The sequence below is a fragment of the Mustelus asterias genome, chromosome 13 (assembly GCF_964213995.1).
Source record: "Mustelus asterias chromosome 13, sMusAst1.hap1.1, whole genome shotgun sequence".
NCBI classification, from domain to species: domain Eukaryota; kingdom Metazoa; phylum Chordata; class Chondrichthyes; order Carcharhiniformes; family Triakidae; genus Mustelus; species Mustelus asterias.
In genome coordinates, this window is record NC_135813.1 from 7,724,828 (window position 1) to 7,741,257 (window position 16,430).

The window sequence follows — 16,430 nt, forward strand, 5'->3', positions numbered from 1 at the left end:
TGCCTACTTGCCGTCTTAAAGTTTATTCACTTATTAGTCACAAGTGGGCTTACATTAACACTGCAATGAAGTTACTGTGAAAATCCACTAGTCGCCACACTCCGGTGCCTGTTCAGGTACACTGAGGGAGAATTTAGCATGGCCAATGCACCTAACCAGCAACTTTCAGGCTGTGGGAGGAAACTGGAGCATCCAGAGGAAACCCACACAGACACGGGGAGAATGTGCAGACTCCACACAGACAGTGACCCAAGCTGGGAATCGAACCCGGGTCCCTGCCGCTGCGAGGCAGCAGTGCTAACCAGTGTGCCACCGTGTCGCCCTTAATTAAGTGCTGTCTTCATTAAGTGCGTTGAATGAACTTCACTTTTTTTTCTAAACTAAGAGAAAAATGTGTTTTCAAATACAAGTTACACAAAATGTATAAATAAAATTCCCACTTCCCACTCGCAATTTCCTCAGGAATGTGCGAAAAAGTAATGTACTGAGAGTAGCTGCTTGCAGATACAATTCCTCTGGTATTACTCAATTAACTGACTTAAAACGAATGAGAGGCACCTAAAGTTGAATTCATGTGAAACCATTCTCTGCGAGATCAGCATATGTCAGATCCTCGAGCTGCCAATCGTTATAAATGCTCAGCTGTAAGGCAGAACACTGGAGAATTCAGCATTCATACTGCACAAGGCAGGGCTTTGAAGTAACAATTTTTCTGTGAGCTGCTTTATCTAAATACTGCTAACAAGCAAAGCATTTTGCTTCTTAACTCTTCTTGTGTCACTGGTACTAACAACTTCGCAACACAGGAGCCATTTGGATTGCTAGAAGTAAATATTAAATAATGAGGGTAGATCTGTTTCTGACTGGAACAAATGAATACCCTTGAGTATCTCTATTTTAATCCACAAACTATGTCTGTGTTGAGCTGATGCCAACAAATTAGGAACAACATATTGTAGAACAGATCGTTGACTAATTCTACAGAATAACAACTCGTATTTATATACAGCAATAAGGCATAGCAATAAAAAGTCCCTTCAAATTTTAATTTTTCCATACACATGATCCTTAATGTGCAGGAAGTGTCAAATATCCGGCTTTCCAATGAAGGCCATGTCCTTACAATTAAAAAGTTAGGAACATAAATGTAACAATTTAGTGTTCGGCTTCATGTCCCCTTTTCTTTCATCAATGTGTTAATCATTTTGTGGATAGGGCGGCACGGTGGCACAGTGGTTAGCACTGCTGCCTCACAACGCCAGGGACCCGGGTTCAATTTCGGCCTCAGGTGACTGTCTATGTGGAGTTTACGTGTTCTCCCCGTGTCTGCGTGGGTTTCCTCCCACACTCCAAACATGGGTGGATTGGCCATGATAAATTGCCCCTTAGTGTCAGGAGGATTAGCAGGGTAAATACGTGGAGTTACGGGGTTAGGGCCTGGGTGGGATTGGGTCGGTGCAGGCTCGATGGACCAAATGGCCTCCTTCTGCACTGTAGGGAGTCTATGATGCATGACACCAATCTCATGGCTGTGGAGAAAACTCCAGATCACAGAAAGATATCAAAACTTTTTTTTAGACAAATTAGTATTTATTTTGTAAATTGATTTATTATTTTGCTGATGCATAGGGACATGTCAGATGTTAAATACTTGCAGTTTATTTCAGATGTCATTACTGGGTTGTGGAGTATATTTTTGCAAAATCCTGCCCCCTTTCTCCTCCTTCCTTTGCACCAAGTTTGGGATGGTGTGGGATGAGGGGGTGGGCATTAAAACATTATCGAGGTTATTAAGTGGCCGGAATTGATTGGTAGAATAAAATTTCAAAGAATGCTGCAAATACCTAACAGGTCAGTAAGCATCATTAACAGGTCCTTCCATGAATGGTGGATGTGGGCATTGCTGACAAGGGCAACATCTATTGCCCATTCCTAATTGCCCTTGAGAAGGTAGAGGCGAACTGCTTTCTTGAACCGCTTTAGTCCATGTGGTGTAGATGCACCCACAGAGCTGTTCGGAGCAGCAGTACATCTCATGGACACAACAATCTTATGATTTCATTTGAGAAATTTTCTTTGTTATGTTGAAAAGGTAAAGGCACCATAGTCCCAGATGACCATAGGCTGGTGGCGATTTAACCTGAGCATCATCACACCTCAGGTGAGAGGGGGGGGGGTTTGAGCATAATCTCAATCGGTACAGGAATTGAACCTGTGCTGTTGGGGTCACACTGCATCACTAACCAGCTATCCAGCCAACTGAGCTAACCAATTCCCCTAAACACTTTATGTTTAAGTTCTCTTTACTTCCTGTGCCCGTGAAAAAGGGGGAATATGTGCAGGTTTGCTCATGGTGTTGCTCCAGTGCTACATTCATGGATCTTCTTTTCAAGTAAGATACCTGTGAAGAGCAAATATGGTTTAGATATTCCCCATCATCTCTTGGCCTTCAGCCTGATGAGGGACACTGAGGAATTAGGAGGCCATTCGGTCCCTCAAGCCTATTCTGCCATTCCATCAGATCATTTTTGATCGGGGTCTCAACTCCATTTACCCGCTCTGGTTCTATGTCTCTTGACACAAATAGCTAACAAAAATCTATCTCAGCTTTGAAATTTACCATTTGATCTTTATCTTAGCAGCCTTTTAGGGGAGAGAGTTCCTGATTTCCAATTCACTTTGTGTGAAGTAATGGTTCCTGATATCAAAACTGAATGGCCTAGTTCTAATTCTGATGCCCATGTCCCCTTCCCTGATCAACTCCTTTGATCATTTTCAACACTCTGATTAGATCAACCCTTAATCTTCTGAACTCAAGGGGTAACAGGCCTGGCTTACAGAACCTGACCTCATGATTTAGAGCTTCATAGCCCAATGTCATTTAGGTGGATATGCATTGCACCCCCTCCATGTCTAATATACCCTTTCAGTGTTAAGAAGGGGAGGGGGGGGGGGCACAAATTCCAATTCCACCATGGCAGCTTGTATTCAATTCATAAAATCTGGAATTGAGAGCTTGGCTGGAATTTTAACACCTCATCCGCCCCCAATGGCATTCTCCGTTGGCCTTGGGTGGGATCTTAGGAGCCTCGGGTGGGCGAGGCAGTAACATTCCAGTGCAAATCTTACCAGGGATGACTATGAAATTATCATCGATGGCCATAAAAACCCACCTGCTTCACTGAGCAAAAGCAAAATACTGGAGTCTGAAACAAAAACAGAAAATGATGGAAAATCTCAGCAGGTCTGACAGCGTCTGTGGAAAGAGAATAGAGCTGATGTTTCGAGTCAAGATGACCTTTCATCAGAGCACTGATGAAGAGTCACCCAGCCTCAAAACATTGGCTCTATTACTGTCAGACCTGCTGAGATTTTCCAGCATTTTCTGTTTTTGTTCCGTCTGTTTCACCAATGGCCGATGGGCGAGGAAATCTGTCATCCATACCTCATCTTTGATTTATTATTGTCACATGTATTGGGTTACAGTGAAAAGTATTGTTTCCTGCGTGCTATACAGACAAAGCATATCATTCATAGAGTACATACAGGAAAAGGAAAGTTTGCAAGTTTATTTATTAGTGTCACATGTAGGCTTACATTAACACTGCAATAAAGTTACTTTGAAAATCTCCTAGTCGCCACACTCCAGCGCCTGTTCTGGTACACTGAGGGAGAATTTAGCATGGCCAATGCACCTAAGCAAAGATAGAGTGCAGAATATAGTGTGGCAGTTACAGATAAGGTGAAGAGAAAGATCAGCTTAATATATGATCGGACAATTCAAAGGTTTGATGGCAGCAGGGAAGAAGCTGTTCTTGAGTTAGTTGGTACGTGTTTTCAGACTATTGTATCTTTTTCCTGATGGAAGAAGTATATTCGAGGTGTGTAGGGTCCTTGATTATGCTGGCTGCTTTCCTGAGGCAGCGGGAAGTGTAGACGGAGTCAATGGACGGGAGGCTGGTTTGCGTGATGGACTGGGCTATGTTCACAACTCTTGGTAGTTTCTAATGGTCTTGGTTGGAGCAGGAGCCATACCAAGCGGTGATACATCCGGAAAGGATACTTTCTATGACGCATCTGTAAAAATTGGTGAGAGTTGTGGTAGACATGCCAAATTTCCCTCTGACCTACATGTGACTCCAGATCCATACTTATGTGGTTCAATTGGCCACAAAATTCAGAGGTCTGATGGCGAGAGGGAAGAAGCTGTTCTTGAGTCGGTAGTTACGTGATCTCAGATTTTTGTAACTCCACACAGACAGTCACCCAAGGCTGGAATTGAATGCAGGTCCCTGGGACTGTGAGGCAGCAGTGCTAACCACTGTGCCACTGAAGCTAGAAGCAGGAGTATTCAAATTCAATATCCTGATCTCCCCTTCCCCCCATATCTCTTGATCCCTTCAGCCCCAAAAGCTGTATGTAATTTCTTCTTGAAATCAGGCGTTGTTTTGTCCTCAAACTACCTACTGTGGTAGTGAATTCCACATATTCACCCCCGGTTGAAGAAATTTCTCCTCACCTCAATCCTTAACCTCAAACTATGACCCCTAGATCTGAGGTGGCACAGTGGTTAGCACTGCTGCCTCACAATGCCAGGGAACTGGGTTCAATCCTTGGCTTGGATCGCTGTCTGTGCAGAGTCTGCACGTTCTCCCTGTATCTGTGTGGGTTTCCTCCGGGTGCTCTGGTTTCCTCCCACAGTCTGAAAGGTGTGCTGGTTAGGTGCATTGGCTATGCTAAATTCTCCCTCAGTGTACCCGAACAGGTGTTGGAGTGTGGCGACTATGGGATTTTCACAGTAACTTCATTGCAGTGTTAATGTAAACCTACTTGTGACTAATAAATAAATAAACTTTAAGACAGTAACTTCATTGTATGTAAGCCTATTTGTGACAATAATAAAAAACTTTATTGGGAACATTCTTTCTGAATCGACCCTGTGTAACATATCTCACCTGAAGAAGGAGCCTGAGACTCTGAAAGCTTATGCTGCCAAATAAAACTGTTGGACTTTAAGTTGGTGTTGTGAGACTTCTTATTGTGCCTACTCCAGTCCAACGCTGGCACTGCCACATCATAACATATCTTGGGCAGGGAGGGGTGCAGGAGGTAGAAGATTTGATTTATTATTGTCACATGTATTAGGATACAGTGAAAAGTATTGTTTCTTGCGTGCTATACTGTCAAAGATGAGCCATGATGGCCTGGTTGCTGTCTCCCTGGGGCCTGGGGAGTGCTGTGTGTGGAACAGGTGGCTGGTTTTGTTTACCAGTGGGCGGGGCCTGTTGCCGGGATACGGCGTCACGGGCGGGCGGCGCGACGACGTCAGTTCCGTTGCTAAGCGGTCTGGTTTCCGGTGCGGTGGAAAGCTGCGCTTGTCTGTCCGGGCGGCGGGCGAGAGGTGCACGGAGTGTGAGGGAGGGCGAGAGAACGGAACACACGGTGCGGGCGGTGCCGCTGAATGGAGACAAAGTGCGGGTAAAGGAGGTTTCCCTCCCCCCTGCTTCCCTTCCCGGTGAGGGTTGGTGTTATCGGGCAGGCGGGGCTGTGGCTCTGTCCCGAGGGCTCGGGGCCGGGCGATCGCCTAGCGACGCTGGGATGGGGCTCGGCTCCCTCCCCTAGGGGCCGCGCATGCGCCGCAGGAGCGCCCAGGCCATGCCCCGGAGCGCGCGGGCGCTGCAAGTTTGGGAAGTTTGAAGTTTATTTATTAGTGTCACAAGTAAGGCTCATATTAACACCGCAGTGAAGTTACTGTGAAAATCTCCCTAGTCGCCACACTACGGCGCCTGTTCGGGTACACCAAGGGAGAATTTAAGCACGGCCAATGCACCCTAACCAGCACGTCTTTCGGACTGTGGGAGGAAACCGGAGCACCCGGAGGAAACCCACACAGAGACAGGGAGAACGTGCAGACTCCACACAGTGACCCAAGACCAGAATTGAACCTGGGTCCCTGGCACTGTGAGGCAGCAGTGCTAACCACTGTGCCACCTAAAGTTTGTAAACTTTGAAGTTTGCAAAGAACTTAGGCAAAATTTTCCCCTGCAGCAACTCAGCAGCCCTCTTCCTAAATGTTCTTGCACACTGGGAGGAGGTATGGTGGAAATTGCTATTATTTTGAATATGTGGTGTCTGTTGTTTTTATTTGTCCCCCATCTCCTCTTCCCTCGCCTCTTCCCCCCGTCTCCTCTTCCCTCTCCTCTCCCTCCCCCGTCTCCTCTTCCCTCTCCTCTCCCCCCCCGTATCCTCTTCCCTCTCCTCTTTCCCCCGTCTCCTCTTCCCTCTCCTCTTACCCCCTGTCTCCTCTTCCCTCTCCTCTTACCCCCCGTCTCCTCTTCCCTCTCCTCTTACCCCCCGTCTCCTCTTCCCTCGCCTCTTACCCCCCGTCTCCTCTTCCCTCGCCTCTTACCCCCCATCTCCTCTTCCCTCGCCTCTTACCCCCCGTCTCCTCTTCCCTCGCCTCTTACCCCCCGTCTCCTCTTCCCTCGCCTCTTACCCCCCGTCTCCTCTTCCCTCGCCTCTTACCCCCCGTCTCCTCTTCCCTCGCCTCTTACCCCCCGTCTCCTCTTCCCTCGCCTCTTACCCCCCGTCTCCTCTTCCCTCGCCTCTTACCCCCCGTCTCCTCTTCCCTCGCCTCTTACCCCCCGTCTCCTCTTCCCTCGCCTCTTACCCCCCGTCTCCTCTTCCCTCGCCTCTTACCCCCCGTCTCCTCTTCCCTCGCCTCTTACCCCCGTCTCCTCTTCCCTCGCCTCTTACCCCCCGTCTCCTCTTCCCTCGCCTCTTACCCCCCGTCTCCTCTTCCCTCGCCTCTTACCCCCCGTCTCCTCTTCCCTCGCCTCTTACCCCCCGTCTCCTCTTCCCTCGCCTCTTACCCCCCGTCTCCTCTTCCCTCGCCTCTTACCCCCCGTCTCCTCTTCCCTCGCCTCTTACCCCCCGTCTCCTCTTCCCTCGCCTCTTACCCCCCCGTCTCCTCTTCCCTCGCCTCTTACCCCCCCGTCTCCTCTTCCCTCGCCTCTTACCCCCCGTCTCCTCTTCCCTCGCCTCTTACCCCCCGTCTCCTCTTCCCTCGCCTCCTCTTCCCTCGCCTCTTACCCCCCGTCTCCTCTTCCCTCGCCTCTTACCCCCGTCTCCTCTTTCCTCGCCTCTTACCCCCCGTCTCCTCTTCCCTCGCCTCCTCTTCCCTCGCCTCTTACCCCCGTCTCCTCTTCCCTCGCCTCCTCTTCCCTCGCCTCTTCCCCCCCGTCTCTTCTTCCCTCCCCCGTCTCCTCTTCCCTCGCCACTTACCCCCCCGTCTCCTCTTCCCTCGCCTCTTACCCCCCGTCTCCTCTTCCCTCCCGCCTGTCTCCTCTTCCCTCGCCTCTTACCCCCGTCTCCTCTTCCCTCGCCGCTTCCCCCCTCGCCTCTTCCCCCCGTCTCCTCTTCCCTCGCCGCTTCCCCCCTCGCCTCTTCCCCCCGTCTCCTCTTCCCTCGCCTCTTCCCCCCTGTCTCCTCTTCCCTCGCCTCTTCCCCCCGTCTCCTCTTCCCTCGCCTCTTCCCCTGTCTCCTCTTCCCTCGCCTCTTCCCCCGTCTCCTCTTCCCTCGCCTCTTCCCCCCCATCTCCTCTTCCCTCGCCTCTTCCCCCCCGTCTCCTCTTCCCTCGCCTCTTACCCCCCCCGTCCCCTCTTCCCTCGCCTCTTTCCCCCTCTTCCCTTGCCTCTTTCCACACGGTCGCCTCTTTGCCCTCTCCCCTCCCCCACGGTCGCCTCATGGCCCCCCTCCCCTCCCCTCGTTCCCCACGGTCGCCTTGTCGCCCCCCCTCCCCTCCCCCACGGTCGCCTCATGGCCCCCCTCCCCTCCCCTTGTTCCCCACGGTCGCCTTGTCGCCCCCCTCCCCTCCTTCCCCACGGTCGCCTCTTCGCCCCCCCCTCCCCCATCCTCCCCGTTCGTCTCTTCGCCCCCCTCTGCTTTCCCCATCCACCCTGGTCGTCTCTTTGCTCCCCACTGGGCTCCCCTCCATCTCCCCTGCCCTCCCCTCCAGACGTCCCCCCCCCCCCGGTCTGGTCCTCTTCTGCAGAACCTGCCTCCCCCAGAGGCTTTCTGTTCTAGTCGAATATCCATGTGTTCTGTCTCCATGCTGGGACATGAGCAGCTTGCTAATCATCTCATCAGTGCAAATTTGAAGCAGGCATTTTCTTTTAGTATGTTCTTGTTTGTAAGTGTTGTAATCCTCTCGAACAATATGTAATAAATGCCACTTTCTTTTTGGAAGTCACAGTTAACACTCACCTATATGTCTGTGCACACGTTGACTAATACTGCTGTTTTTATTGCGAGGAACCGACCAACACCAGCAGGAACTGTACGTGTCTGTTGAGATTCATTGCAATAGAAATGATTCATGTTTTTGTAGATAATGGTTGAAATAATCTGTACATTTCAGTGCATGTATTTCAGCCATCAAGACTTTTTGGAATGTGTAAGTGGTAAGATGACTTTTCAAAGTGCCGCCTAGATTTATTATTCAGATTTTTATATTACATGACTTGGTATGACCGAAATATTTTCGGCCAACTGCCATGTCATATTGCTACTGTAAAATGAAGCATGTCCAAATTTAACTTTTACCTTCTGCCAGTAGATTGCTGAGGCTTTTAACTGTAGTTCTCTAGATTACATGGGACATAGCTCATTGGGCATTTTCTCTCGGGCAGGTCTGTTCCTTAACTTTAGAATTAATACATTGGGTGAATTTGGCTCTAAATGTGTTCTTAAATATGTAACACAATTTAGTCTGAATTCTCCAAGTTATTCTGTAACATGGATGCGGTGAGGCATGGTGATTGGAATCTCCTTTATGTGGTTTCCCTTTCGAGTGAATCGGAGCATTGAGATGTTCGTGTCAGCAGTTTGAGATGTGAAAATGAGTGGAGCTGACACTTAATCTTTAGGTGTGACCTCCAAGGCTTTCATCATACCTTAAGTAGATGACAAAGAACAAAACTTGGATAGCCCTGCTGTGACATGGTGTCAAAGTTTGTTTGAGTCATGTTAGTTTCAATTTACCAATATTATCTCTGCAGTTTTGTATGCAATGTGGCTGTGGGCATAATGCCATAGTTTGGGTCCAATATTTCTAGTGGAAGTAAAAAGTACAACTGGAGGTCACAACAGTGAATTTTCCTTGGCAGTGTGTTAACTGGGTTATCAATTTTGCATGTGTGTATAAAGCTGATAATTCTGCTGCAGAAATACAATGGTGCAGTTCAGTTTTTGAGGATGATAGGGAAATTGTATTGACTAGATGGCTTGTAAAGGCTGAATGAATCAGTTATTTGTTTAAAAACAAATGTCCGTGTTAAAGTGAATGGAACTGCCCAAAAAAATCTGATTTGTAATCCTATTAAAGTCAAAAATGAGGAAAGGCCCACTTGGCCCATCAACCATTATTGTTCAAATGCTCACAATCATGCAGCCTTGAATCCGGCTGCATTTTGTATAGAAATCATAGAAACCCTACAGTACAGAAAGAGGCCATTCGGCCCATCGAGTCTGCACCGACCACAATCCCACCCAGGCCCTATCCCCATATCCCTACATACTTTACCCACTAATCCAAAGCTAATAATGCAAGTTCTGTAAACGCGCACAAATTTGTTTCAAGTTTTTAATATCAGAAAATGTTGAAATCTTCAAGATGTCGCTGGGACATTTTTCTATTGCAGTTTGGAATCCAGTTAAAGAAACAAGTCACTTAAACAACATTTGAAATAAACTTTTCTTTTAATAACCATTAACAAAGAAGCTGTAGTCCCAAATGCTGATCACAGGTGTTGTCTGACTAAGCAGTTGACAACATAAATATATTTTTAATTTGAGTGTTTTTACTTCCCTGAAGTAATGGTTTGGAAATTTGTGTTGGGGAATCCAGTGGACTGCATAAATGCAAAAGTTTGGTCAGAATCATTTGGCGGTTGTAAAAAATAATCCAACTTAAGGCCAAGGCTTTAGAAACAGAACACGGGGTAAATTAACTACTGTAAAGCACAATTTGTTGAAGTTTTAAAGTTGTCTTTGACATCTTATTTTGAGCATTATAAATTTCAGTTACTGAGGAAAAGGTGGCAAAGGAAAACATTTCAAATGGAAATTTGACTTATTCAGTTAGTGTATAAACAAAGTGTGAGGCAATATGTTATTCTCTTACGAAATATTCACAATTTCCGATGTGATTTTCTTTTCCATTATATTGCTGACATGTTTCTGTGGGGTTTTTTCCATTATAAGTATTTACATAAAAATGCTGGCATGGAATCAGCCTTGTGGACTGGAAATGTGTGTGTGTGTACAGACTTCTAAAAATAATTATGCAGTTATACTTTGCCCCTTCCCCAACTCTTCCCACTGCTTGATTGACATCACATCCATTCTTTCATTCCACCACTAGCACACTGCTGCAATGCATATTGCTCACAAGGTGTATTGCAGCAACATGCCAAGGCTTCTTCAATAGCATCTTCCAAACTTGCCGCCTCACTCAAAGTTAATTTGAATTAGTTTATTAAGTTGGTACCAGAAAAGAAGTACCCCTTAGATGCACATGAGGGCAGCGAGTATATGAAAACACAAACCAGCAAGTACCCCTTCAGGTCTCTCACCATCCTGACTTGGAACTATTCATGAGGGGAAAGTCGTGCTTGACGAACATGTTGGATTTTTATGAAGATGTGACTAGGGCGGTTGATGGAGGAGAACCGGTGGATGCGGTGTTTTTGGATTTCCAAAAGGCGTTTGATAAGGTGCCCCATAAAAGGCTGCTGAAGAAGATTAGGGCACACGGAGTTGGGGGTAGTGTGTTAAAGTGGATTGGGGACTGGCTATCCGACAGGAAGCAAAGAGTCGGAATAAATGGGTGTTTTTCCGGTTGGAGGAAGGTAACTAGTGGCGTGCCGCAGGGATCGGTACTCGGGCCGCAACTATTTACCATTTATATAGATGATCTGGAGGAGGGGACGGAGTGTAGGGTAATGAAGTTTGCAGACGACACAAAGATAAGTGGAAAAGTGAATCGTGTGGAGGACGGAGAAGATCTGCAGAGAGATTTGGACAGGCTGAGTGAGTGGGCGAGGATATGGCAAATGGAGTATAACGTTGATAAATGCGAGGTTATACACTTTGGAGGAAATAATAACAAATGGGATTACTATCTCAATGGAAACAAATTAAAACATGCTACCGTGCAAAGGGACCTGGGGGTCCTTGTGCATGAGACGCAAAAGCCCAGTCTGCAGGTACAACAGGTGATCAAGAAGGCAAATGGGATGTTGGCCTATATTGCGAGGGGGATAGAATATAAAAGCAGGGATGTCTTGATGCACCTGTACAGGGCATTGGTGAGGCCGCAGCTGGAATACTGTGTGCAGTATTGGTCCCCTTATATGAGGAAGGATATATTGGCATTGGAGGGAGTGCAGAGAAGGTTCACCAGGTTGATACCGGAGATGAGGGGTTTGGATTATGAGGAGAGGCTGAGGAGATTGGGTTTGTACTCGTTGGAGTTTAGAAGGATGAGGGGGGATCTTATGGAGACTTATAAGATAATGCGGGGGCTGGATAGGGTGGAGGCGGAGAGATTCTTTCCACTTAGTAAGGAAGTTAAAACTAGAGGACACAGCCTCAAAATAAAGGGGGGTCGGTTTAAGACAGAGTTGAGGAGGAACTTCTTCTCCCAGAGGGTGGTGAATCTCTGGAATTCTTTGCCCACTGAGGTGGTGGAGGCTACCTCGCTGAATATGTTTAAAGCGCGGATGGATGGATTCCTGATCGGTAAGGGAATTAAGGGTTATGGGGATCAGGCGGGTAAGTGGTACTGATCCACGTCAGATCAGCCATGATCTTATTGAATGGCGGGGCAGGCTCGAGGGGCTAGATGGCCTACTCCTGCTCCTATTTCTTATGTTCTTATGTATTCGGTCGTTCTTTCACTGTTGCTGGGTCAAAGTTCTGGAAATCCCTCCCTTACAGCACTCTGGGCGTACCAACTCTGCACAAACTGAGGTGTTCAAGGTGGCTCATCACCACTTTCTCGAAGGCATTTCGGGATGAATAATAAATGTTGACCTTGCCAAGGGTGCCCACATCTCGAAATGGATTTTTTAAAATCAGCTCTTTTTCAAACATATTCTCTCGGCTTATCCACCAGGGATCATTCTTGTTGTGATTCTCCCCTGTGCATACATGACCTTTGCTGGAAGACATAGTAACTAAAATAACATCACTCCTGAGTGTACTTGTACTGCACTGTTCCAGTTGTGTATCCAACATACATTTTGCCTTTTTAATTGTGTCCATATTTTTGTGTCCCCTTTGAAAGTGCTGTTTCCTGTTACTTGCAGGACCCTTTCTGAGCCTCCCAATGCTGTATCAATTCCTTCATTATATAGTTTGTCTTGTCATTTGTCTGCTCACCTGATGTGAATGTTTCTTCAAATGGTTATGAATGTGCTTTGTCCTGTCAGGGTTAACTAGATAGACCATGGCCTTTATTTTATTACCAATTCCTGTGCTCAGTTACCTTAAATTCTGATTAATGTGCACTTTCGTGAAGGTTTTTCATTCTGTAGAACTCAATTATGCACATGTTTTGAAAGGCATTTGATTTGAGATGGCTTAGTCTCTGGCACTAAGCATTTTTGCCGTATAGTTGCCATCTTGTTTCGGCTATGATGCCTTTATAGCTCAACGTTGTAAAAATGTCATAATTCACACAATCAATTCAATGCAGTTTACATAGATTATCTAAAATATGTAGGAAGGCACATGGGAAAGAAATATGATTGCAAAGCACCAAATAAAAAAGTCCTGAGGTTCAAGGTACTCAACTAATAAACTCAAGGGTATAAATCTGAACGCCAGTACTCCCTTGTTCATTCTTAAGCCTCAATTTTTTAATGCTTAAGCTTCTCTTTTCCACTGCTGTGCAGGACTCCCCCATCATTGAGGATGGGGATATTTGTGGAGCCAAAATCTCCAGTTGGTTGTTTAATTGTCCAAAAGTAGAAATTTGATTGTGTTCTCTGAGAACTACTTGTGAACTAGAATGTGACATAACTCCTTCCATAAGTGTATATTTTCATCACTAGAGCTTAAAGGGCAACCCAAGGCCTTTCTTAGCTCATTGTTCAGCGTAAGCATTTCAGAAATCTGTTACTTGTGCTTCCTAAATGCTTGCATCTTTGCCTGTTTTTCAAAACTAGAAGACAGCAGTAGTGGAGTATGGATATATAATCCTGTAATAAGCGAACCATGCTCTTGTATAGCCTCAGCATAAGTTGATGGTACTAATGGTATAGTATTTCCGAATCTGTAATTGTAAAACCCCGTTCAGTAAAATGGTGGAATCAATGAGCTGTGGAAATGAAATATGTATCACCCAATAGTGGCACAGTGGTTAGCATTGCTGTCTCACAGTGCCAGGGTCCCAGGTTCAATTCCAGCCTCGGGTCACTGTGTCTGTGTTGAGTTTGCACATTCTCCCCGTGTCTGCGTGTGTTTTCTCCGGGTGCTCCGGTTTCCTCCCACTGTGCAAAAGATGTGCAGGTTAGGTTGATTGACCATGCTAAATTGACCCTAGCATCAGGAGGATTAGCAGGGTAAATGCGTGGGGTTGCGGGAATAAGGCCTGGGTGGGATTGTGGTCGGTTCAGACTTGATGGGCTGCTTCTGTACTGTAGGGATTCTATGATTCAATATTCCAGTGTCTAGAGTGTCTGTGTGCCATTGCTAGTTCTGCTGCTTGGTCTCCAAGTAACTGCTGAATTTTAAAAATCCTGTGAGACACCTTTTCACACTTTATGGTAGATGAATCTTGCTCAACTTCAAAAGACTCGGTTGTAAAAGATAAAGTGGTTTCCTTTGAGATGAGAATGCTGCTTGTGTTCCCCATCATGCAGCTCTCTGGCAGAGGCCAGGTTTGGCATCGTCCACATGGCAGATTTGCAGATAACTAGCAAGCACTGGTTCCCTTGCCTACTGTTTGTTACCCAGGGCAATTAGTTAGCATGGAATCTTCACTCCAGCAAAATGTAGCTTTGTGTCTTTGACAGAGGAACAAAATAGAGATGTCTTGTGATGTATTTTAAGTTGGCGTCTAAGAGCCTTTGCAAAGAGTTGGTGATAGATTCATGAAGTCTTAAATTACTGTTCAATAGGAGCATGCAGCGCTGATTGTGGGTTTCTAAGAAGTACAATCTTCGCTGGCCCTGAAGTGTGAGAATGTTATGCAGTATTGATTTAATCTGTGTATTTTTAGCAGAGCACGATCTAATGTTCGTACGTGTGATTGAGCCTGATGGGTTGGCAATTGCAATTTCCTTATAGCGGATGAGTCCTTGTGAATAGTATTAACTGAGATTATCTGTATCAGACATCATTTTGGCTTTTTGCTTATAATGTCTGTCATTTGCAAAGTTTAGCTTTGTGATCTTCTTGCAGTCAGTGCAGTCTTTTTCGCTATACTTCCCCCAGCACTATCAACCTCAATTATTTGGCCACCCCCACCGTTTAACATAAATGTGGGCATCAGAGGAAATCAGATTGTGATTTAAAAGACCAATGGTATGGTATTGTCTAGTTCAGTACAGATAAAGATATTGCAAATTTCAAAACTACATTTAAGGAAGCTGACAACATATTGACTTTGACATTATCGACTCTAGACAGAAGTGAAATTCCAACAAATACTCAAAATATGGAGACTCTGAGACACTTGTGCAACTCAAAATCCTTTTGTTAATGATGAACTGTTGTAAACAGAACAAGAGAATCACCTATCCACCGACTTGTCATCTTGGGCCATAGTGCCATCGAAACTCATTGTCTTTGTCATTAAAGGTATTCAAAGGGTAATTTGAATTGAATGGCGCGCTCAATTAAAGGCTACCTTGGCTGTCTCAAAAGCTCTCAACATGTGAAAGGCTAAAACAGAGTGTGACGAAATAACCCACTACCCTTTTTTTTGGAAGAAGGACTTGGAACTCTTAATCAGTCTCATGACTTAAGACAGCCATATTTATCTGTTCTTTTTAAAATTAACAGTAGAATCTGTTCGGATCTGAATCTGTCGAATTAGCTGCAAGATAATGCAGCCAAGGTAGACCATAAGATGTAGAAGAAGCAGGCCATTCGACCCATCGAGTCTGCTCTGCCAATCAATAGGTTGTGGCTGATCTGATATGAGGATGTAGAGTGGTTAGCACTGCTGCATCACAGTGCCAGGGACCTGAGTTCAATTCCAACCTTGGGTGACTATCTGTGTGGAGTTTACACATTCTTTCCCTGTCTGCATGGGTTTCCTCTGGGTGCTCCAGTTTCCTCCCACAGTCCAAAGATGTGTAGGTTGGGTTGATTGGCCATGCTAAATTGCCTCTTAGCGTCAGGGCGATTAGCAGTGTAAATATTTGATTTGATTTATTATTGTCACATGTATTGGTATACAGTGAAAAGTGTTGTTACTTGCACGCTATACAGACAAAGCATACCGTTTATAGAGAAGGAAACAGGAGAGTGCAGAATGTAGTGTTACAGTCAAAGCTAGGGTGTAGAGAAAGATCAACTTAATGCAAGGTAAGTCCATTCAAAAGTCTGATGGCAGTAGGGAAGAAGCTGCTCTTGAGTTGGTTGGTATGTGACCTCAGACTTTTGTATCTTTTTCCTGACGGAAGATGCTGGAAGAGAGAATGTCTGGGATGTATGGTGTCCTTAATTATGCTGGTTGCTTTGCCGAAGCAGCAGGAAGTGTAGACAGTCAATGGATGGGAGGCTGGTTTGTGTGATGGATTGGCCTACATTCATGACCTTTTATAGTTTCTTGCGGTCTTGGGCAGAGCAGGAGCCATAGCAAGCTGTGATACAACCAGAAAGAATGCTTTCTGTGGTGCATCTGTAAAGGTTGGTGAGAGTCGTAGCTGACATGCCAAATTTCCTTAGTCTTCTGAGAAAGTAGATGTGTTGGTGGGCTTTCTTAACTATAGTGTCGGCCTGAGGGGACCAGGGCAGGTTGTTGGTGATCTGGACACCTAAGAACTTGAAGGGGTTATGGAGATGGGGCCTGGGTGGGACTGTTGGTGCAGGCTCAATGGACTAAATGGCCGCCTCCTGCACTGTAGGAATTCTATTCTATGATCTTCGACTCCACTTTCCCATCTTATTCCTATAACCCTTGATTCCCTTACTGATTAAAAATCTATTTCGGCCTAGAATGTACTTGAGAACGCAGCTTCTACAACACCCTGCGGTAAAGAATTCCACAGATTCACTGACCTCTGAGAAGAAATTCCTCCTCATCTCCATCTTAAATGGGTGACCCCTTACTCTGAAATTATGCTCTCTGGTCCTGGACTCTCCCACAAGGGGAAACAACCTCTCGGCAGAGGTATGACATCTATCTCTTGAAA

General features: G+C 46.0%; 1 protein-coding gene across 4 annotated transcripts in view; it reads left to right on the forward strand.

Moving 5' to 3' along the window:
* The first annotated feature begins 5,353 nt into the window (after positions 1 to 5,353).
* LOC144502405 (nucleus accumbens-associated protein 2-like) overlaps positions 5,354 to 16,430 on the forward strand; it is a 95,022-nt gene continuing 83,945 nt past the window's right edge. Inside the window, exon 1 of one of the 4 annotated variants that reach the window (XM_078226273.1) lies at positions 5,354 to 5,442. The gene's annotated coding sequence lies outside the window, so the exon portion shown is untranslated. Of the gene's footprint in view, positions 5,516 to 16,430 lie in introns of all 4 variants that reach the window. The other 3 variants (XM_078226270.1, XM_078226271.1, XM_078226272.1) reach the window with 3 other exon arrangements.